Source organism: Trachypithecus francoisi, unplaced genomic scaffold, assembly GCF_009764315.1.
Source record: "Trachypithecus francoisi isolate TF-2019V2 unplaced genomic scaffold, Tfra_2.0 Lachesis_group15, whole genome shotgun sequence".
Taxonomy (NCBI): Eukaryota; Metazoa; Chordata; class Mammalia; order Primates; family Cercopithecidae; genus Trachypithecus; species Trachypithecus francoisi.
Genome location: NW_022681460.1, coordinates 70,089,354 through 70,107,538, shown reverse-complemented (window position 1 = coordinate 70,107,538; position 18,185 = coordinate 70,089,354).

The following is an 18,185-nucleotide window of genomic DNA, read 5'->3' as shown; positions in this document are numbered from 1 at the left end:
TTACTATAAGACATTGTTGAAATTATCTATCATGTGCATTTCAATATTTCACAGTTTGAATTATTACAATTAGATTTCTTAATATAGTGCCTAGCATACAGAATATATGCTCATTAAACAAATAAAGAAACAAATGAAAAATCCCCTTCCCCAAAAGGTTGTACCTCAAAGGTGTAGTATTTGAATTTTGGGAAGCTAGCACTTATGGGTACTAAGTCTGTGCTTAAGCAGATGATCAGGTAGCCTTCTCTCAGGACATCTAAAAGATGTCCTTTTAGATCAGTTGTCTACAAATACATATGTGACTTTGCTAAGCGAACAGCACTTTTTGATAGTACATTTTCAGATAATGTTTAATTTCTATGTATACATTTCTCATTATTTGAAGAAATTTGATATGGATTAAATATCTGGGAGAAACCACTTTTAATTTATACCATAAATGGGCTCACTATTTAGTTCTCAGGTCTACTATACTCTCTATTCAATTGCATTTGTAGCAAAGTCAAATGTCTTCATATAAATGCCATGCTAGTAACAAGAAGAGGGCTCAAAAGAGGTTGTTGGGATTAGACAAGCACATTGTTACTAAGTTGTTACTTAGCTCTAGTCTAATAGCTGGTGCCACATGTGAATGGAGGAAATGGTGGCAACATATTTTCTGATTATTTTTAAAGCTCCTGAAAATTCATATAACTATGTAAAACCACATGATGTGGTTTTCAAATTTTTAAAAACCCTGCATAGGGAAAAAAATCTAACACAAAAAAGTCTACATCTTTATCATCCTTGTTTTAGTGACTCATCGAACAGGTGATAAAACAGAAGTTCATATTATTTCTGTGCCTAGCCTGGTTTCCAAACCATTTGAGTCTCATTTTCCTCTGGAGGTAGATTTCCTATGCTTAAATACTGACTCATAATTCCTGGTAATTATTTAACCTTTCTGTCCAGGAGAAAGACTCTCAGATGGCCCCCAATGACCCATGTCTCCTACTGTTCATGCATAATCTTCTCTTGAATGAGGACAAGGGCTATAACTTGCTTTTTAACCAATTAAATATGTCAAAGGTGTTAGGGTATCACTTTCATGTCTACGAAAGATTGTGACTTTTGTCATGCTGGCAGACTCTCCCTCTTGCTGGCTTTTATGAAACAAGTTGTCATGTTGGGGAGGCCCGCATGGCATGGAACTGAGGATATTCACTGTCAACCATCAGTTAGGAATCCAGGCCCTCAATTCAATATCCCAAAGGAACTGAATCCTGCCAACAACCACCTACATGAATATGGAAGCAGATCCTTTCTCTATCAAGCCTTCAGATGAGACCCTAGCCCTGGCCAACACATTGAATTGCAGCTTTGTGAGAAACCTTAAAACAGAGGCCCCCACTAAGCCATGCCCTGATTTCCAGAAAATGTGAAGTTGTTTAAGCCATTAAGCTTTTGATCATTTGTTGTATGGTGATAGATAACTAATACATCAGATCCTATTTTTCTCATCTCTAAAATAGGAAAGAATAGTATTCTCCCCTGCCCCAACATGTGCTGTTTTGAGAGTTGAATGAATTAATATCTTTAAAGTACTTAGAACAGTGCCTGGCACATGTGAGCACTCAATACTGTTAGGTGTCTTTTCCTCAGTCAGATCCTAGAGGTAGTCAAGTATCTTAGCAAAGAAGGAGCTGTCTTTGTGCAGCTTCAAGCTCAAGTGACGAATTGTGACATTATTTTAGGCAAAGGAAAGTTATTTCCCACTTGCGTTCCACCATGGGGCAACTTTGCTGCAGAGCCTGATAGAACTGCAGGGGCGCTACAGAAGCCAGGGGAGCTGTGCCCTTATCAGAATAGCTGATTGGCCTTGCCCTCGATGGACTGGGCAGTGACAAGGAGGCCCAAGCACAAGATCATAAGTGGATTTATTCTTGAGTACTTCTAACAAGATCTCTGGAAAAACTCAGAAACAACTGAGTCATCCTGTGCAATGGGCCTCTGAGAGATATTGAGTCTACTCATTAAGATTTGTAGCGGAAGCCAGGTGCAGCGGCTCACACCTTAATCCAGCACTTTGGGAGGCCAAGGTGGGTAGACCACTTGAGGTTAAGAGTTCAAGACCAGCCTGGCCAACATGGTGAAACCTCATCTCTACTAAAAATACAAAATTAGCCAGGGTAAGTGGCACACACCTGTAATGCCAGCTACACAGAAGGCTAAGGCAGGAGAATCGCTTGAACCTGGGAGGCAGAGGTTGTAGTGAGCTGAGATTGTGCCACTGCACTCCAGCCTGGGTGACAAAACAGGACTCCATCTCAAAAAAAAAAAAAAAAAAATTGTAGCTGAAACCTGGTAAGCCTTGTACTTAAGCAAGGCTGATAATCCCAGTAGGTGAAGGGACAGGGTCTGTTGTCTATCTAATTTATTCCTGTATTCCCAGAGCCTAGGGGAATATGATATACTCAATGTTAAATAAATGTTGGTTAAATGACATGTGTGTTACACCAATAATTGTAAATTGTTGTTGCTTCATATTTTGAGATGGCAGCACACTTTTCATAGGCCTTTCTCTGACCTTACATTTTACAGTAAAGGAAAGAAAATGCATTATTACATTGAGATAGAAGCTTACCTGAACACAGCTACTTTGGGACATTTCAGGGAACAGAAGCAAGGTGGTCTTCAAGGTCAATGGATTATTTTCCACTCCACTGAAATATCTAAGGTGACAAGCAAGCTAAGCTAATTTGTCTTTCTAAGACAGATTATTTCCTGAATAAATAAAGTATCTAGCATTACTTTCATTTATCCTTAGTTACACAAAGTGATTCAGGATGTATTTAGAGTATCAAAGATGGGACTGGAACAGGAGAAAGAAATGTGTATATGCAAGTCAATAATTATGGATTGATATTAATATTGCTCAATGTAAATCAAGTTGTTGCAGTAAGAAAGACTCTATCACATAAGTCTTGAAAGTAAAAATTGTAGATTTGGGGTAGTTTTTCCACCAAAAGAAGAATTGGATGTCTTCCAGAGCATCAAGGAATGGTAAGACCTAAAAAGAAACTCACTTTCTAAGATGAAACTCACTTTCTAATTTGCTTCTCTAGTATTCAAAGGGTTAAAGATAAGCATGCTCTACATTCCTATCAGCTTACAAAGCTGAAGCTAGTACCTGGCAAATGGCCCCCTGATTCATCTCTAGACTGACATCTTCTGTGGGAAAACAAAACTTTAGGAAAGGTATCTTTTCTTTTCTTCTTCCTCCAAGTTGGGAAATCTGAGGTCTCTCCAGTGGTGGGTATTGAAAGACAAGTCATCTGGTTGGAGCACAATGTTATCAATTTGTTCCTTTGGTAATTTATGAGGTCTTGTGGAATCATCTATTAAAAGCAACCCTGGAATGAGCAGTATTTTGTTTAGAATAATGGACAGTTGGTAGCAGAAGAGGACCTGAGGCATGGGAGTAGGAGATTTCAGGGGCCTCAAGATGGTGAAAGAATTAAAAGGGAAGATGGAGGCCTCCAAAGTCTAGCCCTGTATGTGAACTTCCTATTTGTTGCTAAGTCTTGAGAAGCAAAGTCTTCCACCCAATAGCCCTTCTGTTTCTCTGTTTCTTTTTCCTCTGCTTCCGTATCTGTGTCTGTTTCTTTTTTTAAATATGAATTACATAGTAATATGTGACATATCAAAACTACACAGGTTGCAACTCTGACATCATCATCCTCAATTTGCCTTGACACCCTGGAGCAAATTTTTAATCCATGTAGAAGTTTCATTGGGTATCTGGATGCAAAGGAAGAACCAAAGTATTTACCCTTAATATCCTTTTTATAGAAATCCTGGAGCCAGCTTAATTGGCATTTAATGCCCCCTGAAGCATTATGACTTTTCATATCACTCATATTTCATAAGTAGAAAGGGCAATAAAATCAATTTCTGAGCCAGAACCAGAGTCTAGGACCACTGACTCCCACATAATGTGATTTAATTAACAAGATATTGAGAACAAACACACGCAAACAAAAACTAGATTAACTTTACATTGACTTGCAGTTTGCTTATAAGATGCTTAGTTTAATTTCCAATCTGAAATGGAAAAATCTAAAGCAAGCCCACATGAGTCATACATTAAAGCCTATGTCACCACAACCCAAATGCCTTTGTCATCTTCTCTGGGTGTTTAATTTGTCCTGAATTTGTCCCCAAGTCTTTCTCAGACACTCCAGAGCTGAATTAGCTTGCCACACCCTGATTATGCTCACCCACTTCTCAGTTTATCTTATGCAGAGAAATATTATAAACAACATATGCTTCTATTTATTTCCCTCCTTAGTGAGGTCACACAATAACATTCCTCAGAGAAACAGAACAGTCTAATGCCTCAGTGCTAAGATAACTTCGGTTGCTTCCCACATTTGGTTAAATGCTTTTAATGTTTATAAAAGAACATAAACATTTGTGAAGTAGTGGGGGAAAGACTTCAGAAAGAAACAGAAGGCAAATTTTACAGAGCTAGATGATGCAAAGTACATCAGAGTAAATGCACATGATCTAATTGTGTTGTGCAAGCTCATGGTTTAGAAGACCCTGACCTGGCATAATAACAGCAACATGAAAGCTTCCTTGAGTCTACCTAAGAAGTCTGAAAATATATGGATCTTCAAATCTGGGATGGAGTGAGGACGGCAGGGATGTGGATGATAAATAATCTGCTGAGAAGAGGGATCTATCACCAAGGCTGGAGTGCAGTGGCGTGATCTCGGCTCACTGCAACCTCCTCCACCTTTTAGGTTCAAGCAATTCTCTTGTCTCAGCCTCCTGAGTAGCTGAGATTACAGGTGCACCACCACACCTGGCTGATTTTTGTATTTTTAATAAAGACGGATTTCACCATGTTGGCCAGGCTGGTCTCAAACTCCCGACCTCAAGTGATCTGCCCACTTAGGCTGATCTCAAACTCCTGACCTCAAGTGATCTGCCCACCTAGGTCTCCTGAAGTGCTGGATTACAGGCATGAGCCACTGTGCCCAGCCAAGAAAGTCCTTTTTATTGCTTATGGGGTCCTATGACATAAGGAAAGCTGTGAATATCCACAATAACTTCCAGCCTCAGCCAGGTTTTTTTTTCAGTAAGAGCAGGTGCCGGGAACCAGAAGGGCTGAAACTAGATCACACAACAAGTTGGGAAAAATATTTCTACTTTTTACCTTCTGCTCTTGCCTTAGGCCTTGAAGTGCTGGCTTCGATACAATTCTTTTACTTTGCTACTTTCACTAGCAGAGGCAAGTTCTTCCCCCAAAAAGTTGTGAGTCCATTTTGATAAGTACAACTGAACTAAGTTAATTTTAGGTGAAGTGCAAACCACCCCCCCATATTTGTGTAATGCATTTAAAATGATTTCAAATCATTTTTTATAACCAATTGTAAGTTCACTATCAATCTCATGAATTACTCAAGTTATCTCTACTTTGCATTTGGAGAAATAGGGACAATGAGCATTTAAGCAAGACACCGAAAGTCTCACAACATAGAACTGGATGTATGGCTGTGGTCTCCTGATTCCATATTTGTTCTCTTTCAGGAATATCTGAGTTCACCAAACAAAACAAAACAAAACAAGCAAATAAGTTAGATCTTACAGATTATTAATCCTTTTATTTTATTTGATAAATGCAGACAGCAAATGCCAGTCTGAAGCCAGAGTGTTAATCATTGGCAGTGTCAGAATAGCTGTAGGAGACTTACTGTTTGGCACCCATACCTCTGTGATGTAGCACCTTGCATAAAAACAGCAAAATGTCATACGGTCCCGATGCTTCCATTTTGAGAATGTTTAGATGGCTATCCTTCTGGAATTGTGGAGTTGCAAATCCAAATAAAGTGACCATGTATGGCTTATTTCTATGTTGTTGCTACACGTCACATATAGGCTGATTAAAGATCAAATTTCCTTGCTTGTAAATAAAATTGTGGCATGTCAAGTTAAAACAAAATTGTTTAAACTAATGAGACTGTGTGTGTATGAAGAGAAGAAGAGCAGGGATAGATAATTAAAGGAGACTTTGGTGGTGACAAGATTAGGAACTAGGTTCTTGAACTTACCCTACAGGCATCTGGGGTTTATGAGCCAAGGACAAGAGTTTAGTGAATTGGGAGACACATCTGTGGTAACTATGGGGACAAGTAGAGCCTAGAAGGGGAAAGCAAAATACTTTCTTCATATGTTTACAGTGGTGTTCAGATTGAGGTGGATTAGAAAGATAGTTTCTATCTTAGATTGAAAGGCACCTCAAGAAGCCATCTCTATTTTGATTTTTTAATGTATTTTTAATTTAGGGAACAATGGCTTTATTTATCTCATTTTATACATAAATTCATTTAAGTAACCAACCATGCTATAATAGGGTTCTACTATAAATCAAATGAGAAACAAACATTATTTACTATTTTTTAACACAGGAAAAAAGTCTTTAAGATCATATTTGGAAATATGACATTTAAGGTTTTAAAAAAATTTTAATAAAAATTCCAAGAAAAAAATTCCATTTACATGAGCTGCAAGAAAAGTAAGATACTTAGTGATATGGTATGGATCTGTGTCCCCACCTAAATCTCATGTTCAATAGATTGTAATTCCCAATGTTGGATATGGGGCCTGGATGTTCCCCTGGGTACTGTGTTACAATAGTGAGTGTATGCTCAAGAGATTTGGTTGTTTAAAAATGTGTAGCACCTCCTCCCTCTCTCTCGGCCCTGCTCCTGCTATGTAAGAGGCCTGCTCCCTCTTTGTCTTCCACCATTCTTGGAAGTTCTCTGAGGCCTCCACAGAAGCAGAAGCCGCTATGCTTCCTGTACAGTCTGCAGAGCCATGAGACAGTGAATCCTCTTTTCTTTATAAATTACCCAGTCTCAGGTGTTTCTTTATAGCAATACAAGAACAGACTAATACACTTAGGAATAAACTTAACTAAGAAAGTAAAAGATCTCTACACTGAAAAACTACAAAACATTGATGAAAGAAATTGAGAAGGACACAAATAAATGGGAAGATAACCTATGTTTGTGGATTGAAAGAATTAATATTGTGAAAATGGCCATAATACCCAAAGTGATCTATAGGTTTAATGCAATGCCTGTTAAATATCAATGATATTCTTCACAGAATTAGAAAAACAATCCTAAAATTTGTGTGAATCACAAAGACCCTAAATAGCTAAAGCAATCCTGATCAAAAAGAAGGAAGGCTTAGACATCACATTACCTGACTTCAAAATATGCTACAAAGCTAATGTAACCAAAATAGCGTAAAAACACACACAATGACCAATGGAACAGAATAGAGAGCTCAGGAATAAATTAATAAACTTACATCCAATAGCCAATTGATTTTCAACAAAGGTGCCAAGAATCCACACTGGAGAAAGGACAATCTCTTCAATAAATGGTGTGGAAGAAAATTGAGAAAAATGAGACTAGATTCCTACCTAAAAATATTAAAAAATTAAAAAACCACATCTCCTGCATGCAGAAAAATGAGACTAGATCCCTACCTCTCATCGTATACAAAAAATCAGTTCAAATGGATTAAAGACTTAAATTAAAGGCTTGAAACTATGAAACTACTAGAAGAAAACATAGGGGAAACATTTCATGACATGGAGTTGGGCAAGGATTTTTAAAATAAAACCTCAAAATCTCAAGTGACAAAAAGAAAAACAAATGAGATTATATAAAACTTAAAAGCTTTGAACAGTAAAGGGATCTATAAGCAGAGTGAAAGGACAACTTACATGATGGGAGAAAATATTTGCAAACTATCCATCTGGCAAGGGGTAATATTCAGAACATATAAGGAACGTGAAAAACTCAACAGCAAAGAAACAAATCGCCTAACTTAAAAAATGAGAAAAACACATGAGTAGACATTTTTCAAAAAAAGACACACAGATGTCCAGCAGGTACATGAAAAGATACCCTAATCATCAGAGAAATGCAAATGAAAACCACAGTGAGATACCACTTCACTCCAGCTAGAATAGCTATTATCAAAAAGATGAAACAAATGTAGGCAGGTATGTGAAGAAAAACAGGCATTTACACACTGTTAGTGAGATTGTAAATTAGTACAGCCATGATGGAAAACAAAGGTGCCAAGAATATACATTGGAGAAAGGACAGTATGAAGATTCCTCAAAAAATTAAAAATAGAATTACCATATTTTCCAACAATCCCACTACTAGGTATATATCCATAGGAAATTAAATCAGTATGCCAAAGAGATGTCTCCACTCTCATGTTTATTGCAGCACTTTTTACAATAGCAAAGCTATGGAATTAATCTAAGTGTTAAACAATGAATGAATAGATAAAGAAAATGTAGGCCAGGCATGGTGGCTCATGCCTGTAATCCCAGCACTTTAGGAGGCTGAGGCAGGTGGATCACCTGAGGTCAGGACTTCGAGACTAGCCTGACCAACATGAAGAAACCCCATCTCTACTGAAACTACAAAATTAGCTGGACATGGTGGTTCATGCCTGTAATCCCAGCTACTCAGGAGGCTGAGGCAGGAGAATCACTTGAACCCAGGAGACGGAGGTTGTGGTGAGGCGAGATTGCACTATTGCACTCCAGACTGGGCAACAGGAGTGAAACTCCGTCAAAAAAAAAAAAAAAGAAAGATAGAGAAAGAAAGAAAGAAAGAAAGAAAGAAAGAAGGAAAGAGAAAGAAAAAGAGAGAAAAGGAAAATGTGGTCTATATACACAATGGAATACTGTTCTATGATTTAAAAAAAGAAATCTTGTCGTTTGTGACCACATGGATGAACCTGGAGGACATTATGTTAAGTTTAATAAGCCAGACACAGAAAGACAAATACCACATTGATATGATTTGGCTGTGCCCCCACCCAAATCTCATCTTGAATTGTAGTTCTCATAATTCCCAGGTGTCATGGGAGGGACCTGGTGAGAGGTAATTGAATCATAGGGGTGGTTACCCCCATGCTGCTGTTCTCATGACAGTGAGTGAGTTCTCATGAGATTTGGTGATTTTATTAGATGCGTTTCCCTCTTTTGCTCAGCCTTCTCCTTGCTGTCGCCATGTGAAGAAGGACGTGTTTGCTTCCCTTTCTGCCATGATTGTAAGTTTCCTGGAGCCTCCCCAGCCATGCCAAACTGTGAGTTAATTAAACCTCTTTCCTATATAAATACCCAGTCTCAGGTATGGCTTTATTAGGAGCATGAGAATGGACTAATACACACATGATCTTACTCATATGTGGAATTTTTTAAAAAGTCAGTATCATAGAAGTAGAGAGTAGAACAGTGTTTACCAGAGAATGGGGAAGGAAGAGGGGATGAGGAAGAGGGAGAGAGCTTGGTCAATTAGATGGGAGAGAGTCAAATAGATAGAGAGTTGCAATTAGATAGGAGAAATATGTTCTAGTGTTCTCTTGCATAATAAGGTGACTATGGTTAACAGTAAGGTATTATATAATCACAAAATTGCTAGAAAAGAGGACTTTGAATGTTCTCACCTCAAGGAAATGATAAATGCATGAGGTGATAGATATACTAACTATCCTGATTTGATTATTATACAGCATAGATATTTATTAAAACAGGAAATTGCATCCATACATATGTACAATTACAACGTGTCAATTAAAAAATTTTACAAATCTATATCTCTCACAGAAGTCAGTCCAAGTTGTTTACTGATAGTGTTTCTGAATTTGCCCAGATGGATATTCATTAAATACTTGATTAATATTAATATCAACATTAGACTCAGAATGGGCTGCTGAAGAGCCAAGAACTAAGGAATTTACTGTCATTCAGATGCATTGGTGGAGAAAAAAAGCAATGCAATTCGAGTCAGTCCCTGAAATACAACCACTTGAAGAATGCACCGTCACAGGGGACAGCAGGACCAATACTTCTGTCCTATGAACTCAAGAGGCCACACTCTGCTTTGACCATTCCCAACCTGTTTACCTCTGGCTGCACCACTGTGCTCTCTTCCCAGCTCTCTCTGGTGTTGCTGCTGTTGGCTGCCTCCTGCTCTGGCCCGAGCCATGCTGGCCCTGGTCCACTAGTTTAGTTGTGACCCTGTGCCTCATGGCCCTGGCTCACTTGCTCGGCCTCTTATCCCCCTGGACTCTCTTGGGAATAAGAACAGAGGGATGCTAAAAGACTGAGGACAAGATACATTTGGAGGATTTTTTAAAATTAATGAAAGTTACCATTACAGTAGCACCATGTAGCATATCATTATTAAATACTCTGCAATAAGATCTTACATATGTGTCTACTATCTTCACCTCTGAATACATTTATATTTTCAAGAGTTTGAAGCAAGATTACATAAAATAAAATTCATGCAATAGATAGTCATACTAAATAGAAGAGTAAAATCTAAAACCAAACGAGAATAAACATTTTTAATAACAGGCAGCAACAAATGACAGAAATTTACAGAGGTCTACTGTTTGTACCAAAGTTTGTACCAACTTAAATATTTCAGGTTAGTTTAAGATTTTTGTGATCAATATGTGTTAATAATGGCCCAGGAGATAAGAACTTGATACCTTAATTATCAAGATAGAAGTAGCTTAGTGGTAGAGCAAGTGTCTGGAAGTATGAACTGATGCCAGACATGATGAATTTTCAATTAAGATGTCAGCAGTTATGCTCAAACCCTCCTGGGAACTGAAAAAGCAACTTTTATGTTGTGAGTTTCCATATTTGCCTTGGCTCCTCTAACATAAATTCTTTCTTTCTGTGTTTTTTATTTTTTTATAGAATCGAGTTCTGTTTTTACAAAATCATTGCACATTAGAAAATGTTTCGTTAGGTAAAACTTCAAACACATTTAAAAGTAGAGAGTGGGCCGGGCGCGGTGGCTCAAGCCTGTAATCCCAGCACTTTGGGAGGCCGAGACGGGCGGATCACGAGGTCAGGAGATCGAGACCATCCTGGCGAACACGGTGAAACCCCGTCTCTACTAAAAAAAATACAAAAAACTAGCCGGGCGAGGTGGCGGCGCCTGTGGTCCCAGCTACTCGGGAGGCTGAGGCAGGAGAATGGCGTAAACCCGGGAGGCGGAGCTTGCAGTGAGCTGAGATCCCGCCACTGCACTCCAGCCCGGGCGATAGAGCGAGACTCCGTCTCAAAAAAAAAAAAAAAAAAAAAAAAAAAAAAGTAGAGAGTGTAGCATGCTAAGCCCTCCTGTACCATTACCCAGCTTCAATAATTATAACCTCATGAATAATCTTGCTTCATCAGCACTCCTTGCTCTGCCCATCTAGATTATATAGAAGCCAATTCCAGGCATCATATAATTTCCTTATGTATCTCTAGAAGTTATTAACTATTTATGTAAATATACCAATAATACTATCACAGCACCTTGAAAATAATAATTCATTATTATCATAAAACAGGTCGGTGTTCAAAAACTTCGAATTGCCTTGTAAAAATTTTTTAACATTGTAAAATCAGAAACAAAATTAAATCAATGTACAACCAATTGTAATTGGTTGATTTGTCTTCTGAATTTTTTGTGAAATGGAGCTATAATTTATACATGGCACTATTCACCCTTTTAAGTATATGATTGTAAGTGTTGACAAACACAGTCTTGTAATCACCATCTCAACCGAGATACACAATATTTCTATCATTCCAAAAAATTTTCTTGTGTCCCTTCCTTGTCAGTACTTCTCCCTACCCTCAGGCCCTGGGAGGCATTAAGCTTTGTTTTTTTTTTTTTGTTTGTTTGTTTTCCTGTCTCTATAGGTTTGCCTTTTCCCAAATGTCATACAAATGGAATCACACCATATAGCCTTTTGAGTCTGGCTTCTTTCACTTAGTATATTGTGTTCATGATTCACCTATGTAGCTGTATGTATTAGTATTTTCTCCCTTTTTATTGCTGAGTAGTATTCTGTTATGTGGATATAACACAGTTTGCCTCATCATCTACCTATTGAAAGACTTTTGGATGGTTTTCAGTTTTTTGCAATTATGGCTAAAAGCTCTCTAAACATTCATGTATAGGCTTTGTATGAATATAAGTTTTTAATTCATTTAGGGAAATACCTAAGAATATGATTGCTGTGTCCTGCCGGGGTCCAGCCCTAGCGTGGCCAAGGTACCCAAAGGGGAGAGGCAAGGTGGCGAGAGACAATAAAGACACCAGACACAACATGCAAGAAGACACAGACAAGACTGCAGCCCCGTAAGGGGCTGACAGCCCCGAATGATTTTTACTATAGGCTTATATAGTATTTTATAGAACAATTGTCAATCAGTAGAGCATCAGGTGATTACATATTATATAGAACAATTGTCAATCAGCAGAGCATCAGGTGATTACATAATTATATATAGATTATCAGGATATTTTCAGAAGTTCATCAAGAACAGTTCTCTTCATGGATGGTCAGTTTGTTCTTCTTTCCTTGGTTACCTTTTTTGGGAATCTTGATCTTCTTTTATGAAACTAGATAAGCAAGCCTTAATGGTTAACATAACAAAGTCTTATTTCAGACTTGGTGGCTCTTGCGGTTACAGGTGCTAAACAGGACTATTGAAGTAAACCTGTGTGGCTTTGAGGAAAAGATTGCAGGGACAATTACAGCAGCACAATTGTTTATAAGCTTTGAACTGACGCAGCAGTTTCTTAAAGTGTATAGAGTGCAAAGTTATATTTTAACATTGATTGTATAACTATGTACAACAATTTTCCTTTCTTTTGTTTAGGGCACCAAGTTTAACATCCTTGTCTTCTTTTTGTATTCCACAAACTCAAATCTTTTCATGGAATTAACCTTTTATTTATTTACACCATTCTTTCACTATATATATATATATATACAATCCCCTGAATATGAAATAAGATGGGAACTTTACCATGACAAATTGTGCATATAATTTCTGCCTTTAGGGGGATACCATATTTCCCTTTCTCTTATGTGTTCCCATCACCTATCCCCACTGGCCATTAACCCTATTGAAGGGACAGGCCCAGGGCCAAATTTTCTGAGGGTAATGTGGTGAGATTTCTCTTCTATCTTTCCAGCTCATGGGTATTGCCTCGTTTTCCAGGATCTGGAGTGGGGTGGGCAGTACTAATACCGAATGAGTAACACTCCCCAGACCTCACCGTGAATCCCCTCCAATAGTTGTCTGCATATATATGATCAACTGAATGCAAAGCAAAATAGCACAGATTATTCCAGCAATGCAGAAGAGCCCATCAGCACCACCTGCTGCATAGGCCTTGGAAGTGGCCTTGCCAACATCCAGAGGGCTCTGAGCCTTGCTCAGGAGCAGCCTTATGCGATCAGGGTCCGGGCCGTCCCTCTCCTGCATGGCCTGCGCCAGTGTCCCATGGTAAGTACATTTTTAGCTTTATAGGAAACTGCTAATGTTCCATCTTCATTCTCACCAGCAGTGTGAGAGTTTCATTTGCTCTGCATCCTCACCAGTATTATTAAACTCAAATGACTGTAACAGATATAAAGTAGTAACTTGTTGTGGTTGTAACTCACATTTTTTCTAATAAGTGATGATGTTGAGCATCTTTTTATGTGCTTGTTTGCCATTTATATCTGTACTTTGGTCAAGTGTCTGTTTGGTTTACTTGCCCCTGCCCCACTTTCTTTGTAAAGAGATGGGGTCCTGCACTGTTGCCCAGGCTGGAGTGCAGTGTCATGATCATAGCTCACTGCAAACTTGAACTCCTGAGCTCAAGTGATTTTCCAACCTCAGCCCCGAGTAGCTAGATGTGCTCCACCATTCCTAGCTAATACTTTTAGTTTATGTAGAGATGGGGTCTCACTATGTTGCCCAAGCTGGTCTCAAACTCCTGGCCTCAAAGAATTTTCCTGCTTTGGCCTTCCAAAGTGCTGGAATTACAGGCATTATCCACTATGCCTAGCTTATTGCTCATTTTTTAAATGGAGCAGTTTTTCTTAACATTCTTTTGAAAATTCTTCATATGGCCTGGATAAAAGACCACTAGTAGGTGTGTTTTACAAATATTTACTTTGTGGCTTGTCTTTTCATTCCATTAACAATGTCTTTCAAGAGTAAATGTCAGGGCCGGGCGCGGAAGCTCAAGCCTGTAATCCCAGCACTTTGGGAGGCCGAGACGGGCGGATCACGAGGCCAGGAGATCGAGACCATCCTGGCTAACATGGAGAAACCCCGTCTCTACTAAAAACTACAAAAAAAGGCTAGCCGGGCGAGGTGGCGGCGCCTGTAGTCCCAGCTACCCGGGAGGCTGAGGCAGGAGAATGGCATGAACCCGGGAGGCGGAGCTTGCAGTGAGCTGAAGATCCGGCCACAGCACTCCAGCCTGGGTGACAGAGCGAGAGTCCGTCTCAAAAAAAAAAAAAAAAAAAGAGTAAATGTCTTCATTTTGATGAAATCCATTTTAATCTCTAGGTTCTCCCTTTCTCTTTTATAATTCCTAAAAATGTATTTGTTGATGCAACCAAGTCGTGGGCCACATATTGCAGTTAGTTGATGTGTCTCTTAAGTCTCCTTAACCCTTCTTCTTCCATCTTTCTCACTCTCTCTCTTTAATCCCTTGAAATTTATTCATTAAAGAGACCAGGTCATTTGTCTAATAGAATTTCTCTCGGCCGGGTGCGGTGGCTCAAGCCTTTAATCCCAGCACTTTGGGAGGCCGAGACGGGCGGATCACTAGGTCAGGAGATCGAGACCATCCTGGCTAACACGGTGAAACCCCGTCTCTACTAAAAAATACAAAAAAACTAGCCGGGCGAGGTGGCGGGCGCCTGTAGTCCCAGCTACTCGGGAGGCTGAGGCAGGAGAATGGCATAAACCCGGGAGTCGGAGCTTGCAGTGAGCTGAGATCTGGCCACTGCACTCCAGCCTGGGCGACAGAGCGAGACTCTGTCTCAAAAAAAAAAAAAAAAAAAAAAAAGAATTTCTCTTAGTCTGAAGTTTACTGATGCCCACTACTCCCGTATTTCCTGCGAAGTGATAGTTAGATCCAGAGGCTTGATGAGCATCAAGTTCAATTTTGTAGTAAGAATACGCATAGGTATACTTCAGCCAGGAAGCACATATGTCTGATGACTTTTGGGAACATTAGCAGCCATTAAGGATTATGGCTATTTATATATTTTTGTCAAGCAACAACAGCTGTAATCAAATACTGTTTCTTCTTGAGACTTTTATTCATCTCTTACTATAATTTGACAAAAAAGTATTATAGCATCTTATAGTGTAAGAAATACTCTTCATATAGTATTTTGTTTGGCCCTACCAACAACTTATTTAATAGACTTTACTGTTATCTCAGTTTTTCCCATTAAGTTACCACAGTTCTGAGACAATAAATAACTTTTCTGAAATCACATGTAACCAGAAGAAAGGGAATTTTATAAACCTGGATCCCATGTTCTTTACATCAGAAAATATTGCCTCCTTATCAATTATATGCCATGGATTGAATCATTTGAAATTTTTCATTGAGCACCTGTTATCTCTTAAAACACTAAAAGTCAAAGTGGTCAGTAAAACTGATATTGTCCCTATCTGCATAGTGTTTACAGTGTAGTTGGAGAGATAGACTTTAAGTAAATAATAACATAAATAAATACTCAATTATCACCTCCTATGATAAATGCTCTCATATGTTTGTTTTATAGGTATTTCAGAACAGCTATTTTATGAAATATTTTTAAATTGTTATTTAGCCTAATTCTTCATCTCCCTATCACCATTTCAGAAGGCTTACACTATTACTGAAATGAATGTTTCCTGCCCTTTGAAATGGAAGGAAAATACCTTCCCCAACACACATATGACCTCTATTCAACACTGAGAAAGTAGTGGAATCTCACGAAATATATATTTATTGGTTAACCAGTTATTTAACTAGTCTTGTGTATACGTTAGTACTTCATTTCTAGGATACTTAATTGTCTTTAAAATATGCCTACTCAGGAAAGCAGCCAATATCCCAGAAGCCAAAAAGGACTAAAATAGATATAGTAAGAACAATCAAAATATGTAAAAATACTCTGAAACAAAATGCACACTTTTTTTTTTCATAGAGGGATTCCATGTAACCATTTAAAACCTAAATTCTCATAAAAATATGAGAATTTTTTGCATACAGTTTTGAGTGTGACTTTTTAATATCTTAACCTACCACGGAGTAGAGGCCACAAATTGAAATATGACAATAGGATTGAAATAAGCACATATACTAAAACCAAGAAGAAAGAATTGCCTGAGAGTCTGGGGGAAGAGGAGAAGGTAGAAAAATGTAAACAGAAAAGCTTAAAAAAAAAAAAAATCACACATCTGTCTTGTGACTATACTTTTCTATCAGTCCTGAGGGCAGTGCTGTAACTGATGTTTATAATAACATTCTGTAGCACATCAGAAAAAGTTGACATGTCCAATGAATTCTGTTTGAAAAAATAGAAGCATGTATATTTATTAAAATTACTATTTAAAATGGTTAAAATAAAAAACACAGCCAAACCATTTTAAAGCTAAAAGAGTAACCCTTAGTTACCTACATTACTTGACTTTTTAGATTTAATTTTCAGAGGTCTGTGAACAGTCAAGTTTTCACTGGAAATTTATATTAGAATAATTTCTAAATGAAACTAATAATTCTTAGCATTATGGTTAATCAACTTGTATTGACACGGATCCTCGAGGACGCTCTCAATTCAAAGTCAAAACTTACCTCTTTTTGTTTTTGTTTTTGTTTTGAGATGGCGTCTCATGCTGTAGCCCAGGCTGGAGTGCAGTGGCATGACCTCAGCTCACTGCAGCCTCCACCTTCTGGGTTCAAGCAATTCTCCTGCCTCAGCCTCCGGAGTAGCTGGGACTACAGGCGTGTGCCACCACACCCGGCTACTTTTTGTATTTTTCAGCAGAAACGGAGTTTCGCGATGTTGGCCAGGCTGGTCTCGAACTCCCAGCCTCAAGTGATCTCCCCACCTTGGCCTCCCAAAGTGCTGGGATTACAGGTGTGAGTCACTGCACCTGGCCAAAATCATCTTTATTAACTCACCTTTATTTCTTCAGCATTGGCTCAAAATGTAGTTTATCCATTTACAAGACTAAAATCCTTTGACTTCCTATTTAAGAGTGATCTGCTCAGTGTAGTTCATTCAACACAAATTTACTCAGTGACTACTATTTACCAGGCTATGACTATTCCTTTATGAGGAATAAGAAAGCAGGAGGTAAAACTGGTTTACTGTTGGATCACTGCTATATTCTCTTTCACATAAATGACAAAAAAGTTAGAAGCAAATTCTGAATTTTTGCATCATTTCTGATCTATTCTAATCTATTGATTTAATAAGGATGCGTGGGCCAAGCTTTATGATTTCAATATAAATAGCAGGCTTTCAATGTGGATTCAGAGACTTTATCACAACACTGCTTGCTAACATAGAGTGATAGGAGCTGATAGATTAATTTCCACTCCTAATTAGAATTAGTAAATTGTCACAATGATTGTATTGATTAAATGCATGTTTTCTGGCCATAGCAAACAGTAAAGGACACATTCTTACAGGAATGACAGGTGGCTAATACCTTAATCTACTAACTAGTGACAGTAAAATAATAATAACATACACTATTTAATAGTAATTATAATTATTACTTAATAATATTATATAATGAAATATAATGACTATTATGTATAATAATATTCCCTGATGATTACCAATTATACTGCAATCCAAACTGTCATTTTGGTGTCCAATTGATGCTTTATAACCCCACTGTGATGAATAAATTATTTAACATTAGCACATGGTAAGTTCCCTGGGATAATTCTTTCATGGCTACCTTATCCAGCAGGCCCGTCTGCATACAGGCTGCTCAAAAAAGAAGTATTCTACAGGCACCATAGATTTCTCATAAGTATTTTTATAGGCATGCATGATACAACCACAGTGTAGGACGTTTAACAGAAAATTGGTTATATTATTACTTGTCTTTCCCCAAATGAATAACTACTTCAAAATTATCTTTTGGTTGCTATATCTCAACTATTAAATTATTATTAAGAATCAATGTAGCATGATACCTTGTCCACTGATCTTGATGTGTACAAATTGTCCTTCTTGGAGGCTATGCCAGCACGTAGTTCAAGCCTTGTTGTTCT